This window comes from Bufo gargarizans, unplaced genomic scaffold (assembly GCF_014858855.1).
Source record: "Bufo gargarizans isolate SCDJY-AF-19 unplaced genomic scaffold, ASM1485885v1 original_scaffold_845_pilon, whole genome shotgun sequence".
NCBI lineage: Eukaryota > Metazoa > Chordata > Amphibia > Anura > Bufonidae > Bufo > Bufo gargarizans.
In genome coordinates, this window is record NW_025334725.1 from 247,015 (window position 1) to 266,615 (window position 19,601).

General features: G+C 44.9%; 1 protein-coding gene across 1 annotated transcript in view; it reads right to left on the reverse strand.

The window, feature by feature from the left end:
* LOC122924139 (cytochrome P450 2F2-like) overlaps positions 1–7,832 on the reverse strand; it is a 64,734-nt gene extending 56,902 nt beyond the window's left edge. Inside the window, exon 1 of the mRNA XM_044275069.1 lies at positions 7,705–7,832. The gene's annotated coding sequence lies outside the window, so the exon portion shown is untranslated. The remainder of the gene's footprint in view (positions 1–7,704) is intronic.
* Between the last annotated feature and the right edge of the window lie 11,769 nt (positions 7,833–19,601).

Genomic DNA, 19,601 nt, shown 5'->3' on the forward strand with positions numbered 1-19,601 from the left:
TGTCCTGGATTTAAAATGCCCCCAGTATTTATAATGCCCCCTATTGTTATAATGCTCCCACAGTGCCCCCAGTATTTATATTTCCCCCTACTGTTATAATGCTTGCCCTAAAGCCCTCCCAGTATTTATAATGTCCCCTGCAGTGCCCCCTGTAGTTATATTCCTCTGTTTACTGTCCTCAAAAATTATTATTCCTCAATCCCTCCGCCATACAGTCCCATGTAAATAACATTATTTCCCTCCTCCGCCATAGAGTGCCATGTAAATACCATCACATCCTCTCTCTAGCCCCATCCAATATACAGTCCCATGTAAATAACATCACACCATCTCTCCTGCCCCCTCAATTTACAGTCCCACGTAAATAACATTACCCTCTCCCCAGCCGCCTTCAACATACAGACTCGTGTAAAGAACATAAACCCTCCCAGCCGCCTTCAACATACACTCCCATGTAAATAACATCACCCCCTCAATATTCAGTCCCATGTAAATAACATCACTTCCTCCCCCAGTCACTTTAAACATACAGTCCCATGTAAATAAAATCACCCCTTCCCAGCCACCTACAACATACAGTCCCATGTAAATCACATTACCCCTCAATATTCAGTCCCATGTAAATAATATCACTCCCTCCCACAGCTGCCTTCAACATATAGTCCCATGTAAATAACATCACCCTGCCCCATCCACCTCCAATATGCATTCCCATGTAAATAACATCACTCCCTCAACATTCAGTCCCATGTAAATAACTTCCCTCCCTTCAGTCCTAACATACAGTCCCAGTTAAATAACTACAACTCCCAACATTGCTCTGCCTCTCACACTGAGTAATCTACCCCTTCACTTGCCTCTCCTCATGTAGCAGACCTCACCACAGCTTCTTCCCAGGACTTCTCTTGACTGCCAAGCCGTCCTCTCCTGTACTGGTGACATGATGAGACATCATCGCAGGTCCTTTTCATGTACTGCATTTAGCACTGATCACATGACCTGTGATGTCATTACAGGTTCTTCAGCTCTTGCAGGGCATTAGATTCAATTGTATTGCCATCCTGAGGATGGCAATACAGTTGTATCTAGTAGGCAGGCAGTACATTCAGGGCCTGGGACAAAACATCAGGAGCCCAGGCCTCAAATGTTTTAACCTAGCAATGCCCTGGGTCTATTTAAGGTGGACCCTTCCTAAGCTGTATTCAAGGCATTACACTCAGACAGCCAGAATCCTACTTTGTCTACAGATGGATTTTTGGCTTGGATATTTTCCCTTGTCATATTCCAAAGCTTGTTAAAAAGTCAGACTTTGACTCATAGGAACCACTTCCAGAAGGTGGCGTTAGTGAGATGGTTTTCATTCCCTGGGAAATACCTCTTTGCATATTTTTTTCTTAAGGAGCACTGCTAAAAAGTCTCCATACACAGTTGATCTCTTTAAGGAGAGCCAGTACCCTGCCTAAGCAATATATGTACTCCAAGTGTTGTCTGGATTGCTCATCTGCAAGTCATGACTGTTGTATTGGTAATTTTTCACTCACTCCCCTTTGTTTTACTTACCGGACCCACATGTAACCCCGCTTAAACTGAAACCCCTCCCACCTAACCCAATGAGCTCCTAATCCGACACCCCAGAAATGGACACAGACGCCAGGTTAGATTAATATTGGCCACAGCAGCCGCTTTATTTTCCATATACATTTTTAAACAAATAACATAAATATTCCCTTTAACCCATATGCAACAGCATATGAACAACAACCCATTCCCTATATGTATAACATATAACATAAACATACAGGAGGAGGTCCTTGAAGCCCCAAACAATGATAACCCCATTCGGAGTAGGCCATCCTGCCCCTAGCCGATGAGAGCCAGTTCGGAAGCACCACTGATGGCCCCTTAACACCACCATAAGCAACCACCAACCATGGGAGTCCAGCCCCAACCGTGGAGCCCTCCCCTCCTTCTTACCACACCTTATTTACAACCCCAAGGACCTGCCCCCACCACCAACTCACGGTCTTAATCACCTTAAGACCGACGTCCCTGCAGACACCCAGTGCTGACTCAATCCCCTCTTCCAGGGCCAGACACCACATATCAATGCCGACTGCATTGAGATGAACTCCATCGTCCCGCCAAAAATGACCAAGGCTATTCTCTAAATTCACATGCCTGACCGATACAGCCCCATTCATCGCCATAAAACGCCCAATCACTCCATTGACTTTTATGTGGGCCCTATTCACCGCCTTGACTGATCTAGCCCCGTGCCATACCTTAGGCGGGACTATGTCGGACCATACGGTCACCAACCTCGGGAACAAAGCCCATAACCTCAGCATATCAAACTTGATATCCCTCACCAATTACCTGAACGGGCGTACCCCCAAGTCATTTTCTCCCACATGTAACACCAGTATATCTGGGGCCCTATCTAGCTTAGCAAAACAGTGAAATTCCATACCCCTGCGCCACAGCCACCTTGCCACTGCATCCGATCAAGCAATACCCAGCTGCTGACCGTCAGGTCTAACCGACGCCCGCAATGCTCCCCAAAATACAAAGGAGTGTCCCAGGATCCACACCAATGCAGATTCTGTGCCTGCAATGAAAGAAAAAAAGAAACAGGGAGCAAAAACAATTTTGCACCAAACATAACAAAACAACAACAAAACAAAAGGATTAATGCAAGGAAAACGCCCTCGGAGCCGCCCTATATATTTTCCGGCTGAACATATGACCTGAACCTGATCTACTCCCAACGCCCAATCTTTTTAATCATGTAGCCCGAAACGAGTTGCCTCTGTCACCGCCCCTATTCAAAATGAGTGCCTGGCATACCCGGAGCTCCCCATCCCCAACGGATCCAAACACTCGCTGTAAACTGAAAACAGGATAAAAAGGAACCGTCCGCATGAACCAACAATGGCAAGACCTCAGTTTTGTTTATCGCCCAATATTCCTTCAAACACAGAACTGGGCACATGAGACACCTCGGGATCTCGTAAAGCACGACCGTGCACCCTTTTCCCTCCACATCCGTCTTGGATCGGACACTACCTTTTTAAAACACGACTAACCAAAAAAGACTTGGTAAAGTCAACCATCTTGCGTAACTTAAAACCAAATGCAAGTCCCGCCACATACCTACAAATTTTTAACACCGACCACCCCTCCTCCCTACAGTGGCGTAAGAAAAGCAATAACGGGAACTCAAGGTCACCTTCACAGATTCCAAGCATATCACACCATTCCTCCCAGCCACGCCTCAACATAAGTATCCCACTTACCAAGTATCCCTACTTTCCAACAGATCCCAAAGGCAACCCGGGCACCCCAGCCTGACTTCCTCCACTTCTGGGGCCAGCTGCCGAAAACGCTCCCACTGTGAACGAGAGAGTGCATCAGCAATAGAATTCTCAACCCCTGGTATATGCACCGTCACCACCCATGCATTCAATGATAAGTATTCTTGCACCAAACGCTGTAAAAACTTAACCACCATAGGCGACCATGCGATAACCTGTTAATCGCCTGAACCACCTCCAAATTATCACAATGAAACTGGATTTTTTTATTACAGAAAAACTCCCCCAAAGCATCACTGCCACCACTATTGGAAACAGCTCCAATAAGGCCAAATTCCTAACCCAACCCTTCGTCACCCAACTCTCTGGCCATGCTTCCGCACACCACTGCCCCTTGCAATACACCCCAAAACCCCAACTCCCGGCTGCATCAATAAAAATCTAAAAATGTAAAGAATCTATTACCTCCCCGATCAATATTGACCCTTCCATTATAATCATCTAAAAAAGCCCTCCAAACCTGCAAATCAGCCCTCAACTCGCTACTCAAGCGCATGTAATGATGCGGCATAAACACCCCCGCCAAGCGCCAACTGAACACCCTTACCATAGGCATGATTCTGCATGCAAAATTAAGCTTGCCTAGCAGGGATTGAAGCTCTCATAACTGGATTTTTCTTAAACACCCCGCCCTTGACACTTCCTCCTTTCGGTCTGTAAGTTTTTCCAAGGGCAACCGACACTCCTTGCTGAAGGTGTCAATTTCTATCCCCCAAAAAAACAAGACGGTAGCTGGACCTATGGTCTTCTTAACCGGCAACGGTACCCCAAAATGATTAAACAACGTAACCAACGTGTGCAACAACACAGAACATACATAAGAAGTCATCCAAGTAATGGATAATGGACTTATACCCCGCCGCATCCACCACCACCCATTCCAAAAAAGAGCTAAACTTCTCAAAATAAGCACATGATAGGGAACAACCCATCGGCAAACAACGGTCGCCAAAAAACCCTCCCTCCCAAAAACACCCCAAAAGATCCACACAATCCGGATGTACCGGCAACAACCGAAACGCAGCTTCCGTCTTCGCTAACAATGACCCTGCTCCCATGTCACTGCCGCGTCAAATGAGGCATAAACCACGTAACCACGTAAACTTATTTGCCTCCCGCTTTGGAACTACCCCCAGCGGGGACAACCGTAAGTCACTCAAAGGAGGTTCTGTAAAGGGGCCTGCCATCCTACCTAACCTCACTTTTTTGTCTAACTTCCCAGAAACCACCTCAGGATGCTGTAAAGCAGATTTTAAATTCTTCTTCACCAAAACCGGACCGGACGGGCGAAACGGAATCCTAAAACCTAACAAAAACCCCTCCCTCAAATATTCCCTCCCTCTGTCTGGATACCTATTTAGAAACTGTTCCATCCTTTCCAAACGTACCTTTGTTATTATTATCCCCTGGTCAGCAGGAATTCGCCGCGGCCCGCAGTTCTGCAATCATCGCTTCCACGTCAGCCATGGTAGGATACTAAGGGGATGCCTGCAGCGCTGGGTCACCTTACTAACTAAACCCACAAAATGGCGCCTGTCCTCCTTTCCCTCACTGCTATATAACCTCCTTAAGACCACCCCCTAAACTTAAATCACCCAATCCCTGGATGGGGGGGCTCCCTAACCAAACCCCCGTCATGCAGGCCTCCCCTTAGGCCTTGCCCCCGGTCCGGCCTCTACTTTCTGAGCCAAGGTGCTAAACGGATGTGCTATACTGCTATATAGTGGCAAGAAAGTATGGCAAAGCCAAAGTTAGTGGGTAGATATCACAATATGGTCGTAGAAGTTAGATATTGCCAAGTCAAAGGTATTCATCCTCTGTAGAATAGGTTATATATCTATGATTGTTGGGGACCACGCTACTGGGATCCCTACCAATCACTAAAATAGGTAACACAAGTCCTCTTTTCATTCCTCCTTATATTTACAGTGAGAAGTTTAAATCTTTCTGTAGTCATACATACACACTACCGCTCTTTTTATTTCAATCTTTTTTAATTCGTTTTTGACACTACCGCTCTTTTTAATGTCTAGGGGGCCAAGAACTGTACTTGGGTGCCTAACCAACAGAATCATGGTGGCACAGGTTCCAGAAGCTCCCTTAAATAATTGACACTAAATATTAATAAATTAATTATTTATGGTTGGGGAGGGAACGCGCCGTCATGGTGTGGGTTGCGTAGCAGGTAATGCAGAAGCTCCACCTCCCCTCCCTGTTCTGCTGCGCGGGAGATCTTCTAGCGTGAATGGTGCGGCTCCTCCACCTGCTGTGATGCCTGGCGTCCTTGGATGTCTCCACTCTGATGCTGAGCCCTCTCTGGTCGAAGTTGTGTACTTGCCGCTGCAGGATCCCCGGTGGACGGGAAGGTTCAGACCGACTGCTGTCCAGGTGGCATTGAGAAGGTCTCCCTTCACTGATATCTGCTGAAGTGTTGGCGGTCTGATGAGACGAGGAGGGACGCCTTGTTGAAATAAACCCCTGTTCTCCGTATGGTGTGGAGGTTGATGAGTGCTGTGGAAGCGGCATTGGATATATGTTTGCTCCTTTGAGAATATCTCCTTGAGGAAAAAAGGAGTGGTGAGATAAAGGGTACTGGAGTGTGGGTTTTGCTTTATTAGGCTGGCTGGATGGAGTCTTTAAAAACAGTTCAGCTACCCCCCGGTAACCCTTGTAAACTTATTAGTGGTGTTACACCATAATATTACTAACTAATGTTTACTATCCCAATTACTAATTGAAGAAAGACTTTGAAGGAGCTATTTGCTGAGAATTTGTTTATACTATGGGAAGCGGAGGTTGTATTGGCTCTAATAACCCTGTTACTGAGAGTTAATATTACTCAAGGACACATTGATACGGGGCTGTAGTTGAAATTGTGCAAACAATTTGGACTTTTATCCTGGTGGGGTGAGCTCATGGAATGATGAAAGTTTGTGCTATAAATTTTTTTGCCTTTTGGATGTGTTCTGACTAAACCTGGAACTTTGCAATCTCTATAAGGCTACTTTCACACTAGCGTTCGGGTGTCCGCTTGTGAGCTCCGTTTGAAGGGGCTCACAAGCGGCCCCGAACGCATCCGTCCAGCCCTAATGCATTCTGAGTGGACGCGGATCCGCTCAGAATGCATCAGTCTGGCGGCGTTCAGCCTCCGCTCCGCTCAGCAGGCGGACACCTGAACGCTGCTTGCAGCGTTCGGGTGTCCGCCTGGCCGTGCGGAGGCGTGCGGATCCGTCCAGACTTACAATGTAAGTCAATGGGGACGGATCCGTTTGAAGATGACACAATATGGCTCAATTTTCAAACGGATCCGTCCCCCATTGACTTTCAATGTAAAGTCTGGACGGATACGTCTGCAGCTACTTTCACACTTAGAATTTTTTTTACAATATAATGCAGACGGATCCGTTCTGAACGCAAGTGGGAAAGTAGCCTAAATCATATGTTTGATATAACTATTAACTATCTCAGTCACTATTTACTAATGAAGGTCTAATTCTAGTTATTCCCCAATAACGAACTGCTAATGAACTGTGTGTCTTATCCGATCTGGATTTTGGACAAATATTTGTTTTAAACTCTTTTATCAACATCAGAGTAATGTCATCAAGATCAAACATTTCAGTTACAATTCTTAATACAAACAGAGTTAACAATTATTTACATTCAGTTTCGTCAATCACCCACATTGGGTTTGGCACTTATCACTTTTGCACACACACACTCAGCACTTTAGATCAGCCAACGCTGACATAAATGTACATGAAAAACCTGGGCACACCTAGGATATTTGGTAACTTATCTTTATTAATTATGGCGATGGATCAATAGAACATACTAGTAATGTTGAAAGATATTAAAAGGATATTAAAAGAACATTGCAGCCACGATCGATTAAAAGGAAGCCACATTCAATTACATGGGATCTTAGCGTATTGTAGCTAATGTTTGGCGGAGAGTGATCGATTTTTCAGTGTTGTGTTGCGGAGCAATTTGCTCTCGCCGCCTACACCTTAGGTACAATGGGCTTGCATTAGTATTGTAACAATGCGCATTTGATGTTTGGCAGTTGGTACTGACACAATCTAAACACAGAGAATAATGCTGGGAAGCAAAAACCAGGATTTGTAACTGTCTCGCCGATGTGCTAGTTGGTGGAATAGATAAAAGTTCCCTGGTGTAGATAGTTCAGAAGAGTTCTAGTAATAAGATGTAATAAAGTATCGGTTCTTCTGATATTGTTTCCAATATATAAAGGCAATGTAGCGCTCGAAGGTAATTGTCAAATAACTTCCAAATTGGTAGAGAGAGTGAAATAGTCTCAGGCAGTTACCTGCTTTGTAGCTGACCCAGCGGCGTCCCGCTTTGGGTCAGGAATCGCTCCTGAAATATATCAGTTTAGAGATATGGAACGCTCTTACCGGTGTCTGCCGTCTTTTGAAGCTTGCTCCAGGTACGCTCACTGCGGTCGGGTGGATCCCTTATGTTCAGCTGTGAATCACCTGTTTGTAATTTAGTTGCTGCTTGCGACCTCGCCTATTTCGGATCCAGGTAACATATTCCCACCCTCCGGGCAAAGGTTTCAGACTGGCTGACAGTTTTAAAATCTGTTCAGAGTCGTCCTTTAACGTCCTCAATGTGGTGCACTCACATATGCTTGGGGGGTCAGACCAGACGGGATACTCTAGCCCCGAAACGCGTCTGGTCTAGGTGTGCCCAAGTTTTTCATTTAGAATTTTCAACCTTGTCTCAGCAGTGGGGCGACGCTGCAAAACTGAGAGCACCCTTCTTGGTGTACCAACCACCTTGTGCAGCCTACTAATATACTATCATATAAATGTACATGAATTGGTATTTTATTGGTTTTTATGAATATTTATTATATATCTATGTATATTATTTATTGGATACTTTGTGTATTTCATGTATTTTCTCTGATGTTTGTCTGGATAGGATTCAAGGCTGTATGCAGATTTTAGTATTGAGCCAGTTTAATGTATCAATCTTTTTAATGTAATTATAGTGTTTGCTGTGCCCACGTCTATCTATCGATTTATTTATTTATAAATGTATCTAAGATATAACCATATATATGTAGATATATCTATTTATCATGTCTGTTGTACACACTGTGGTGGATGCAGGACCTGCAGTCATGTGATAGGCAATCATGTGATCGCATCACATGACGCATTAGGGGAGGGAGTGCTCAGAGGCACTGCTTTCACATCAGAATATCGCAGGTGATAGAGGGAACAGGAGGCATCATGGGTATGGTTCCACATAATGAGTAGGATGGGATTACAACAGCAAGTGAGGCTGATAGGCAGTTTGAATTGTCAATCATGGTTTATGACCTATCATGGGTACTATATTAGGAGGAGGTGGTAGATCTTGAGACACGCCCCCAAGAGGAAGCAATGGTGAAACGTATGTTGGGGTGGTGTGTCTCCTGATCGCTGGTTGGTATCCCCACAGCTGTGTCCATGTATGTGCATGTTATTAGGCTGCTCAAGAGTAATATTGTGTTGGGGACTTGTTAGCATTCCCGGTCGGGGGTGTAGGCTCTTGTCTCTATTACACAGTTAGGCATTGTGCTCTCTGAAATGGAGTGTTATTCATGGATGCTGGGTGGGTATAGGATTTGGGTAGTGTTTTTTACTTAACCATGATGGGTATAATTTGTTGTTATTGCCTTTGTGTCCTTACCAGTTCAGTGTAATCGGGGTACACACATTTTTTTCCAATTCACAGCGAGAGATAATATAGGCGGTACACGTTCAATAGAAAATATAATTCTCAGACGGAATGAAGGTTAAATATGAAAATAATAAATATTTTAATAGAACTCAATAAAGGGGTATAGATAAAATCAGGCATATAGGAAATCAGAGGTGCGGAGAGGGATCAGATACTAGTCCATCCAGCACTCTGAGAGCCTGACTAGTAACCTGTTTATTGGGCCAGCGTCCAGTGTTGGAGCACACTGATTGACGTGTGGCCTAAATCCACAGGATATTGTGAACACACCACTACAGGGACTGACACTATTGATCTAATCCACTAGTCATATGCACTTGCTCAGAGTTCCCAGCAGTGCTGTGGATAGACAATGCAGTTAAAGCAGCTCTAATGGGTCATGGTGCACCCTGACACTGCTGCCCTGACAAGTGAATGATGCGTCTACTTCGGTACGCTCACATGCAGACAGTATTTGTGACACGGTTATCACTTGATGAAACTGCCCTATTTGGTGAGTGATGCATGAGACAGCAATCGCTGAACGCGTTTCAACATGACGATTCTATCTCATGTCTCATCAGGAGCGAGATTGCTTCATTACGGTGTCAGGTAAAGTAATGCTATTGCACTGTAACGTGCGTGCATCAGCGCTGTGATGGCCGTGTGCGGCCAACTACACGCCGGGTATAAATAATCTAAGCCCCGCGCCCCGAGAGTGGGTGCAGGCTCTGGCCTCCAATCAGGAACGGAGGCGCGTCCTCTGACGCGCTCCCTGACAACACCGTCGCACAGTACAGCATCATTCACTCTCAAGGAGGAGCATAACTCTGCTCGATTATATGGGGGAATATTCGAATGCGGTTTTAAATAATCGTCGAATGACCACACTTAGAAGAATTGATCAGGTATTGCAGGAGGATCAGAACATGAGAAGTGCCATAAAGGAAAACCTAAATGGTACACACAGACAGCATATGAATTAGAATGAGTACCCATCATCTGAGCCACCATTCCACAAAACATGTGAGATGGTGGCATCAGACAATAGACCCTCTAGATGAATGCCACCCAAAATACTGTGGCACAATCATAAGGCACGTGTGTCACACCCCTGGTATCTTAAATAAAGCAGGAAAACGAGACTGCCTCATTTAATCCCTTGGGATGCACTGTGTCCAGTTTGAAAATCCATTTGGTCTCTTTGCGGAGCAGTAGCACATCAATGTCGCCTCCGCGAATGGATGTGACAATGTGTTCAATCCCTTGGACCTTCAGCACATCTGGGTTGCCCCATGATGGTTGCACACTTGACGTGCCACAGATGTATCACGCTTATTCTTGATGTCCAAAAGGTGTTCCCCAATACGTCTCCGTAATTCTCGTCTGGTCTTCCCCACATAATGTACACCACATTGGCAGGTCAGAAGATACACCACTCCCACTTATGTACATGCTAAATAAGAGTGAAAGTGATCTGAAAGACAGTATTGCTCAAACAAAAAAGTTTAGTGAGCATATTGATTTCGTTAAAAAGGAAACTCTGCTGCAGCAAAATATTGAGCGTTTCACCTGTTACATCAAGGAAAAGAAACATCTCCTGTATATTAGGGACATTAAAGATTTTAAGGAAGGCAAGGTGTTTGACTTTGGTCCAAAACGTCAAACTACCTCGGAGGTTGACAGAGTTGTCATCGTCAGAGGGGGACACAGATATTGAACCTGGACCAAATACGTCCAGAGGGCGAGGGGCATTTGGTAGAGGCTCTTCGAGATCACGGGGTGGTAGACAGCAAGGGAGATCAGGAAGAGGATCTAGAGGTTTTTTTTTTTTTTAGACAACACACCCCCAGTCTCAGACTACCTCTTGAGCCACAAAAAAACATTGGAGGTTCCCAAATAGATTCAAGTGGTGAATCTGTCTCAACGTACGTTGTCCCCTCCTGAGATGGAGGTCCTGAGAAAGGGCCTCTCTTTTGTCCCTCTATAAAAAATTTATCTGTTCAATTGGGTCAAAGACCTTCATTTATATGCTCGCAAGCTAAAATGGAAAAAAAAAATCCTAACTCATGACAAACGTGTGTGTTATGAGCTGGGTATTAGAATGGAGGAGTTACAGGATGTTCAACTTCTGGCAGGTCTATGTGATGAGGGTCAGAGAGACATTGGGTATGGCCCATTCACAGATTTAAGGAATCCTTCAAAAATATTTCCACCCATGAATGACAATACACCTATTGATACCTTTTATCTCGGTTGTCACCCAGGACCTTCACAAATTGAAGGGTCAGTTCTTTGGTGCTGACAACCTCAGTCTTAATGAAAGAAAAGCTTTGGGAGACTTAGAGAAAGATTCTAACATAGTCATCAAACCCTCTGATAAAGGAGGCAATATTGTCATCATGGATCAGGAAACATACTGTGAGATGTGTCTCAGAATTCTACAAGACACCGCCACATATAGACGTCTCCCGTCGGATCCGGCTCCCATTTTTAGGAAACAACTATCTGAACTTCTCAATGAAGCCCTAAGAGACAAGCTCATTAATAAAGCCGAACTGGACTTTCTGTTACCTAAGTTTCCGGTTCGGGCTGTGTTCTATAGCTTACCTAAGCTTCAAAAGCAGAGTACACCTATGAAGGGCAGACCCATAGTGTCGGGTATTGGCAGTCTCACGGCCAATGTTAGTACCTACATTGGCGTGATACTGAGGCCCTTTGTGGCAAACTAACCATCTTTTGCACGTGACACTATGGATGTCTTACAGCGCCTGGAGGGTATTTAATGTGACGAAGACACTTGGCTTGCTAGCCTGGATGTGGAGGCCTTGTACAGCTCTATTCCACATGACACTGGTTGTCTAGCTGTACAGGCCTTCCACCAACAGAGGGGTGCACACCTCAATCGACATAACGCTTTTGTCATGGAACTATTGGACTTTGTCTTGAGTCATAATGTGTTCCTTTTTGATCGTCACTTTTTCCACCAGGTCAGGGGAGTTGGGATGTGCAGTCCCTGTGCCCCTACCTACGCAAATCTCTACCTGCGCTGGTGGGAAAAGGAAGTCATCTTTGGTGATGCCATGGAGCGGTACACGTCGTCGATAATCATCTGGATTAGATAAATCGACGACGTTTTTATACTGTGGAAGGGGACCAAGGACTGGTTCACCAAATTCGTAGCTGAACTCAACAACAATCAGCTAGGTTTATTTTTCGCGTCTGAGATTAATGAGCGGGTCATTACGTTCCTGGACCTGACTGTTGCTGTGGGGACAGATAGGAAGATCAAGACAAATCTGTTTCGCAAACAGACCGCCACTAACAGCCTGCTGAGGTGGGATAGTGGCCATCCCCTGGCCCTCAGGAGTGGCATTCCCAAAGGCCAGTACCTGAGAGCCAGGAGAAACTGCTCAGAGATGAAGGATTTCAAGGTGGCTGCTAATGACCCGATGGACACGGTTTAAACTCAGGGGATATCCTGAGCAAACACTCAAAAGAGCATACCATCACTCTATGGGTGGAAATATTTTTGAAGGATTACTTAAATCTGTGAATGGGCCATAGCCAATGTCTCTCTGACCCTCATCACATAGACCCGCCAGAAGTTGAACATTGGCCCATTCTGCAGTCTGACCCAGATATTGGTGAGTTAGTGTTAGATCGTCCTCCCATCACTTTTCGCCGTAGTTCTAACATACGTGATCGTCTGATCCATAGTATTTACTCACACCCAACAACTGACACATGGCTCAAAAATACACTCACTGGTACCTTTCAATGCGGCACATGAATTATTTGTGGTAACATCATGAAGGGGGCATATTTTACTAGCCAAGTGACCAAGGAAAGATTTTCCATCAGATCCTTTATAAGATGTACATCAGTGAGAGTGGTGTATCTTCTGACCTGCCAATGTGGTGTTCAGTGTGTGGGGAAGACCAGACGAGAATTACGGAGACGTATTGGTGAACACCTTTTGGACATCAAGAATAAGCGTGATACATCTGTGGCACGTCACGTGTGCGACCATCATGGGGGCAACCCAGATGTGCTGAAGGTCCAAGGGATTGAGCACATTGTAATATCCATTCGCGGAGGGGACATTGATGTGCTACTGCTCTGCAAAGAGACCGAATGGATTTTCAAACTGGACACAGTGCATCCCAAGGGATTAAATGAGGCAGTCTCGGTTTCCTGCTTTATTTAAGATACCAGGGGTGTGACACACGTGCCTTATGATTGTGCCATTGTGCCACAGTATTTTGGGTGGCATTCATCTAGAGCAGGCATCCTCAAACTGCGGCCCTCCAGGTGTTGCAAAACTACAACTCCCAGCATGCCCGAACAGCCTACAGGTATCAGCCTACAGCAGGGCATTGTGGGAGTTGTAGTTTTACAACAGCTGGAGGGCCGCAGTTTGAGGATGCCTGATCTAGAGGGTCTATTGTCTGATGCCACCATCTCACATGTTTTGTGGAATAGTGGCTCAGATGATGGGTACTCAATACCTGATCAATTCTTCTAAGTGTGGTCATTCAACAATTATTTAAAACCGTATTCGACTATTCCCCAATATAATCGAGCAGAGTTATGCTCCTCCTTGAGAGTGAATGATGCTGTACTGTGCGACAGGACAGTCTTGTCAGGGAGCGCGTCAGAGGACGCGCCTCCATCCCTGATTGGAGGCCACTCTGGGGGGCGGGGCTTAGATTATTTATACCCGGCGTGTAGTTGGCCGCATACAGCAATCACAGCGCCGATGCACACACGTTACAGTGCAATAGCATTACTTTACCTGACACCGTAATGAAGCAATCTCGCTCCTGATGAGACATGAGATAGAATCGTCATGTTGAAACGCGTTGAGAGATTGCTGTCTCATGCATCACTCACCAAATAGGGCCGTTTCATCAAGTGATAACCGTGTCACAAATACTGTCTGCATGTGAGCGTACCGAAGTAGACGCATCATTCACTTGTCAGGGCAGCAGTGTCAGGGTGCACCATGACCCATTAGAGCTGCTTTAACTGCATTGTCTATCCACAGCACTGCTGGGAACTCTGAGCAAGTGCATATGACTAGTGGATTAGATCAATAGTGTCAGTCCCTGTAGTGGTGTGTTCACAATATCCTGTGGATTTAGGCCACATGTCAATCAGTGTGCTCCAACACTGGACGCTGGCCCAATAAACAGGTTACTAGTCAGGCTCTCAGAGTGCTGGATGGACTATTATCTGATCCCTCTCCGCACCTCTGATTTCCTGTATGCCTGATTTTATCTATACCCCTTTATTGAGTTCTATTAAAATATTTATTATTTTCATATTTAACGTTCCTTCAGGCTGAGAATTATACACACATTGTTTCCATTTTCTCTCCTCCATAATCTGTCCCTTATGGGTTTTATTGTGTCTATAGTGTAATCATGGTATATAATAAAATTTGTAATATTGAATATGTGTGATCTCAAATTGGTGTTTGTTGTAAGCTATATGTGTATAACAAACATATTACACATGAAAACTTACAATTACTTGGCTTGGCCCTTGGGGATCTCGGACGCCACTTCAACACTTAGGCTTGGGGGGCTAGGTCTAAGACGATGCTGTCCCCTCCTCTTTTCCCCTCTTTTGGTGCACTGCACATGTTCTCCTCTTACAGTAGCAGCAGCTCTTGAGGAAGGAGGCGGGGCCAGCTTGGAGCACCGCACAGGAACTTAATGACACTGGATAACGTTAGGACGTTAAGAGAACCTTGGGCAGTATGGTGAGTGCCTGTTCTGAGTTCTAGGGCCACCCACTACAGCAATGCACACAGTGAAAATTGTGTGCATTGCCAGGGTGGGCTTCCCCAGAGTTTGGAACAGGTATACACGATTACATGAAATCCGGGCTGTGGCAGTGAGTGGCAGAGGTGGATTAAGTGTACCATGGGCCCGGGGCTGTTCACATAACTTGGGCCCCATACACACACTATATATACACACACACTGTTCACATATTATATATATATATATATATATATATATATATATACACACACCCCCCTCAGACACACCTTCTCATTCAAAGAGTTTTCTTTATTTTCATGACTATGAAAATTGTAGATTCACACTGAAGGCATGTGGAATTATATACATAACAAAAAGTGTGAAACAACTGAAAAGATGTCATATTCTAGGTTCTTCAAAGTAGCCACCTTTTGCTTTGATTACTGCTTTGCACACTCTTGGCATTCTCTTGATGAGCTTCAAGAGGTAGTGACCTGAAATGGTCTTCCAACAGTCTTGAAGGAGTTCCCAGAGATGCTTAGCACTTGTTGGCCCTTTTGCCTTCACTCTGCGGTCCAGCTCACCCCAAACCATCTCGATTGGGTTCAGGTCCGGTGACTGTGGAGGCCAGGTCATCTGGCGCAGCACCCCATCACTCTCCTTCATGGTCAAATAGCCCTTACACAGCCTGGAGGTGTGTTTGGGGTCATTGTCCTGTTGAAAGATAAATTATGGTCTAACTAAACGCAAACCGGATGGAATAGCATGCCGCTGCAAGATGCTGTGGTAGCCATGCTGGTTCAGTATGCCTCCAATTTTTAATAAATCCCCAACAGTGTCACCAGCAAAGCACCCCCACAACATCACACCTCCTCCTCCATACTTCACGGTGGGAACCAGGCATGTAGAGACTATCCGTTTACCTTTTCTGCGTCGCACAAAGACACGGTGGTTGGAACCAAAGATCTCAAATTTGGACTCATCAGACCAAAGCACAGATTTCCACTGGTCTAATGTCCATTCCTTGTGTTCTTTAGTCCAAACAAGTCTCTTCTGCTTGTTGCCTGTCCTTAGCAGTGGTTTCCTAGCAGATATTCTACCATGAAGGCCTGATTCACACAGTCTCCTCTTAACAGTTGTTTGCTGCTAGAACTCTGTGTGGCATTGACCTGGTCTCTAATCTGAGCTGCTGTTAACCTGCGATTTCTGAGGCTGGTGACTCGGATGAACTTATCCTCCGCAGCAGAGGTGACTCTTGGTCTTCCTTTCCTGGGGCGGTCCGCATGTGAGCCAGTTTCTTTGTAGCGCTTGATGGTTTTTGTGACTGCACTTGGGGACACTTTCAAAGTTTTCCCAATTTTTCGGACTGACTGACCTCCATTTCTTAAAGTAATGATGGCCACTCGTTTTTCTTTACTTAGCTGCTTTTTTTTTTGCCATAATACAAATTCTAACAGTCTATTCAGTAGGACTATCAGCTGTGTGTCCACCTGACTTCTCCACAACACAACTAATGGTCCCAACCCCATTTATAAGGCAAGAAATCCCACTTATTAAACCTGACAGGGCACACCTGTGAAGTGAAGACTACCTCTTGAAGCTCATAAAGAGAATGCCAAGAGTGTGCAAAGCAGTAATCAAAGCAAAAGGTGGCTACTTTGAAGAACCTAGAATATGACATATTTTCAGTTGTTTCACACTGTTTTGTTATGTATATAATTCCACATGTGTTAATTCATAGTTTTGATGCCTTCAGTGTGAATCTACAATTTTCATAGTCATGAAAATAAAGAAAACTCTTTGAATGAGAAGGTGTGTCCAAACTTTTGGTCTGTACTGTAAAGAGAGAGAGAGAATTGGTGATCAGCAAACCCTGTATATAGAAAATAAAAAAACAGGCAGCACTCCAGAGATTAAAATGAAAAATAAATGTATTCACCCATAAGGCAATGCAATGTTTCGGCTCAGTGCTAGAACCTTCCTCAAGCAATGTGTTAAGACAAAGTGCTCAGTATATATAGCAAACTCAATCAATGTGCCAAATTACAATCAAATGCCAATCAATAAAAACAAAAGTTAAAAAGTGACATGTGTAATAGAAATATTTGTGGTAGAAATCCGTTCGCATCAGACTTTGTGTAAGGAAAGGTAAATCTCTTCACGAAACAGACAAAGGTGTTATCATCTTGCGTTCTTGCTGAGCACTGCCTCAATCGCTCCAGCCTTCTTCTTTATTAAGACAATAGAATGACGCCCAGTAGGAGATGGCTTTACAATTTCAGCCAGTCAGCCGAGAAAGTGTAGGTACATGTCAAAGGACAGGGGAGGCCATCAACATGGCGGAACAGTGCAATGCACACACCTCATCCCTGTATAAGGAAGGATGAGTCATGTCCATTGTCTGATCGGCCAGGTGGCCGCGCATCCCCTATCACTGTCAGCATGGACCCCATTCAATACTGCTCAAAGTGACCAGTATCTAGTGAAGATCATTCTACTGGTTCTTATAGATTTGAGACTATCTGCAGGACATTGCTACGGCTATTGTCAGTATACGGTACGAGTATACCGACAAGGCAGATATGCATGTCTTAAAAGCAGATATGTATCCAGAAAGGGATAGCTAAGCCGCAGCAGAGGTATAATATGTATCTCTCGTTACACAGACTTTACTTCTCTAATGTGTATAGACATTTAATGGGAAGAAGCCCAGTGCATTGCACTTCGTGCTCACAAACCGGCAAACGTCCCCCTACACACTTAGAAACACGACTCCAAGCCCATGAGAAGGTTTTTATACTGACGGTTTTACCGCTGGTCCCGATTCAACCCAAGTGCCCTCTGCTAGAGCGTTCCTCAGTTAAATCCGACACAGGGAGACAGATGACAATCTATAAAACACACACACACATCCTAAGATAAAATGTCCGCATAATTCCATATAATAAAATTTTCACAACAGTCCCTCCTCTTTGTCATATGCTCCCCAGTGTCCCTCGATGAATCTCGATCTTCTTCTTTGAAAAAAACTGTCTTGTCTACAAAAAGTCCTGAATCCATAAAACAAAACAGATGATGGAAAACAGAAAGTCAATCTTGACACGTAGCTTGACTCAGAGATTATTTTTTTCGGGAGCTGACTCAGGAGGTGGCGTTTCATGCTGGTTGCCGGCTGGTTTGGAATCCTCTGCATCTGGTCCATGGTTTGGTCTTCAGGGCATCTTGTCTGTTCGTAACTTGGTCGACTCTGCCCTGCTTTTGTCAGTATGGGCCTGACCCTTGTTAATGGTGTCTGCTAACCAGGCATAACCATCATCTAATTCACAGAAACCCTCCTTTGGACACTCTACTGAAGTTTCTCAGTGATCTCTCTAACTGCCTCAATGGTTTCATTAAACATCTCATCCACTATGGACGAAAAAATTGTTCAAATCGCTTCATAAGTCCAACTCCCCATCCTGTCCAGCCAGAAAACAACTCCCTTCCAGCTCTCCCTGCCTTTCTTACCTCCTTTCACAGCATCAGTTCCTCCCAATCGGCTGCAACGTAAGATGCAGGGACAAGCTTCACCAGAACACATGAACCTCTAGCATTAGGAGGAATTACCTTATAAGCAGCTAACCCGCATAGGAAATAGTACGGACCCGTCAACTCCACACAACAACTTCTGACGGTCACGGGCCTCCAGTAATAACTGAAAAGACTGAGGGATCGCTCCCTGAATCTGAAGGTCACATCCTTCTTTCCAGCAGATATAATCTGTTCTATGGGTGTTATTAAAGAGATCAGAGGTTTCATTAGTAAGGTTGACAATTATACGTTCCTCACAACTGGAGGATCCCACAAACTTACGACCTTTACCACATCTACGGGCCGCCTAGCCGCCCGGACACCCATACAGGATTAACAAGCAAGGAGCAGGAGCCAGAGCTAATATTAGACCTATAGCTGATATTACCCTCTAGGTATGTATCGTTATGTGCTATCAACAAATGTCTCCTTGTGGCCCTGGCTAGTTTGATGTGCGTTTTCTTTTCTAAAAATTAAACTAAACAAATAAACAAAAGTGATACTCTTCATTCTTTGACTTAGTTGAGCAGCTTCTTGCAGTGACCGGTGAAGATTCAGTTGTCTTGTCCCTCGAACTTCAGAGAGGTTGGCGTCATCAGCAGCACCTGGAATGGCCCTAGATATCTCGGCTCTAGTCCCATCCTTGGATGTTTCTATAGCACGACCCAATCACCTGGTTGACTAGAAGGAACACTGGTTATTGAGAGTGGGTCCGGAAGAGACTCCCGAACCTGGTGGTGGACATCGGGTGATAACCCGTGGGGCTGCCTGGGGGCATACCTGATGGAATAAAGGGTTACAGCGGAACATTCAGGCCATGGATCGGCCGTGATTTTTACCTTCTTTGCAAAAATCTGACCCAAGTACCGTCAAAGAAAAGGCAGTCGTGATGGTTCTCAACGTAAATCCTAGGTTAAAAAATTGATATTGACATTTGAGAGGTTAGAATGGTTGGTGAAAAGTTTGAAGATTGTTGTTTTCTGCACCACTTTCCGCCCATCTCATCTTCCTTAAAACCAGGAGGAAGAGAAGCTGGATTCAACATGGTGCATAGTCTCAAGGTTAGATGGAGAGATGAGGGAGGGATGAGATAGAGAGATAGAAGCGACCCTGTCAGTAGTGGAGGTGGAATGACAGTTGGGGACTC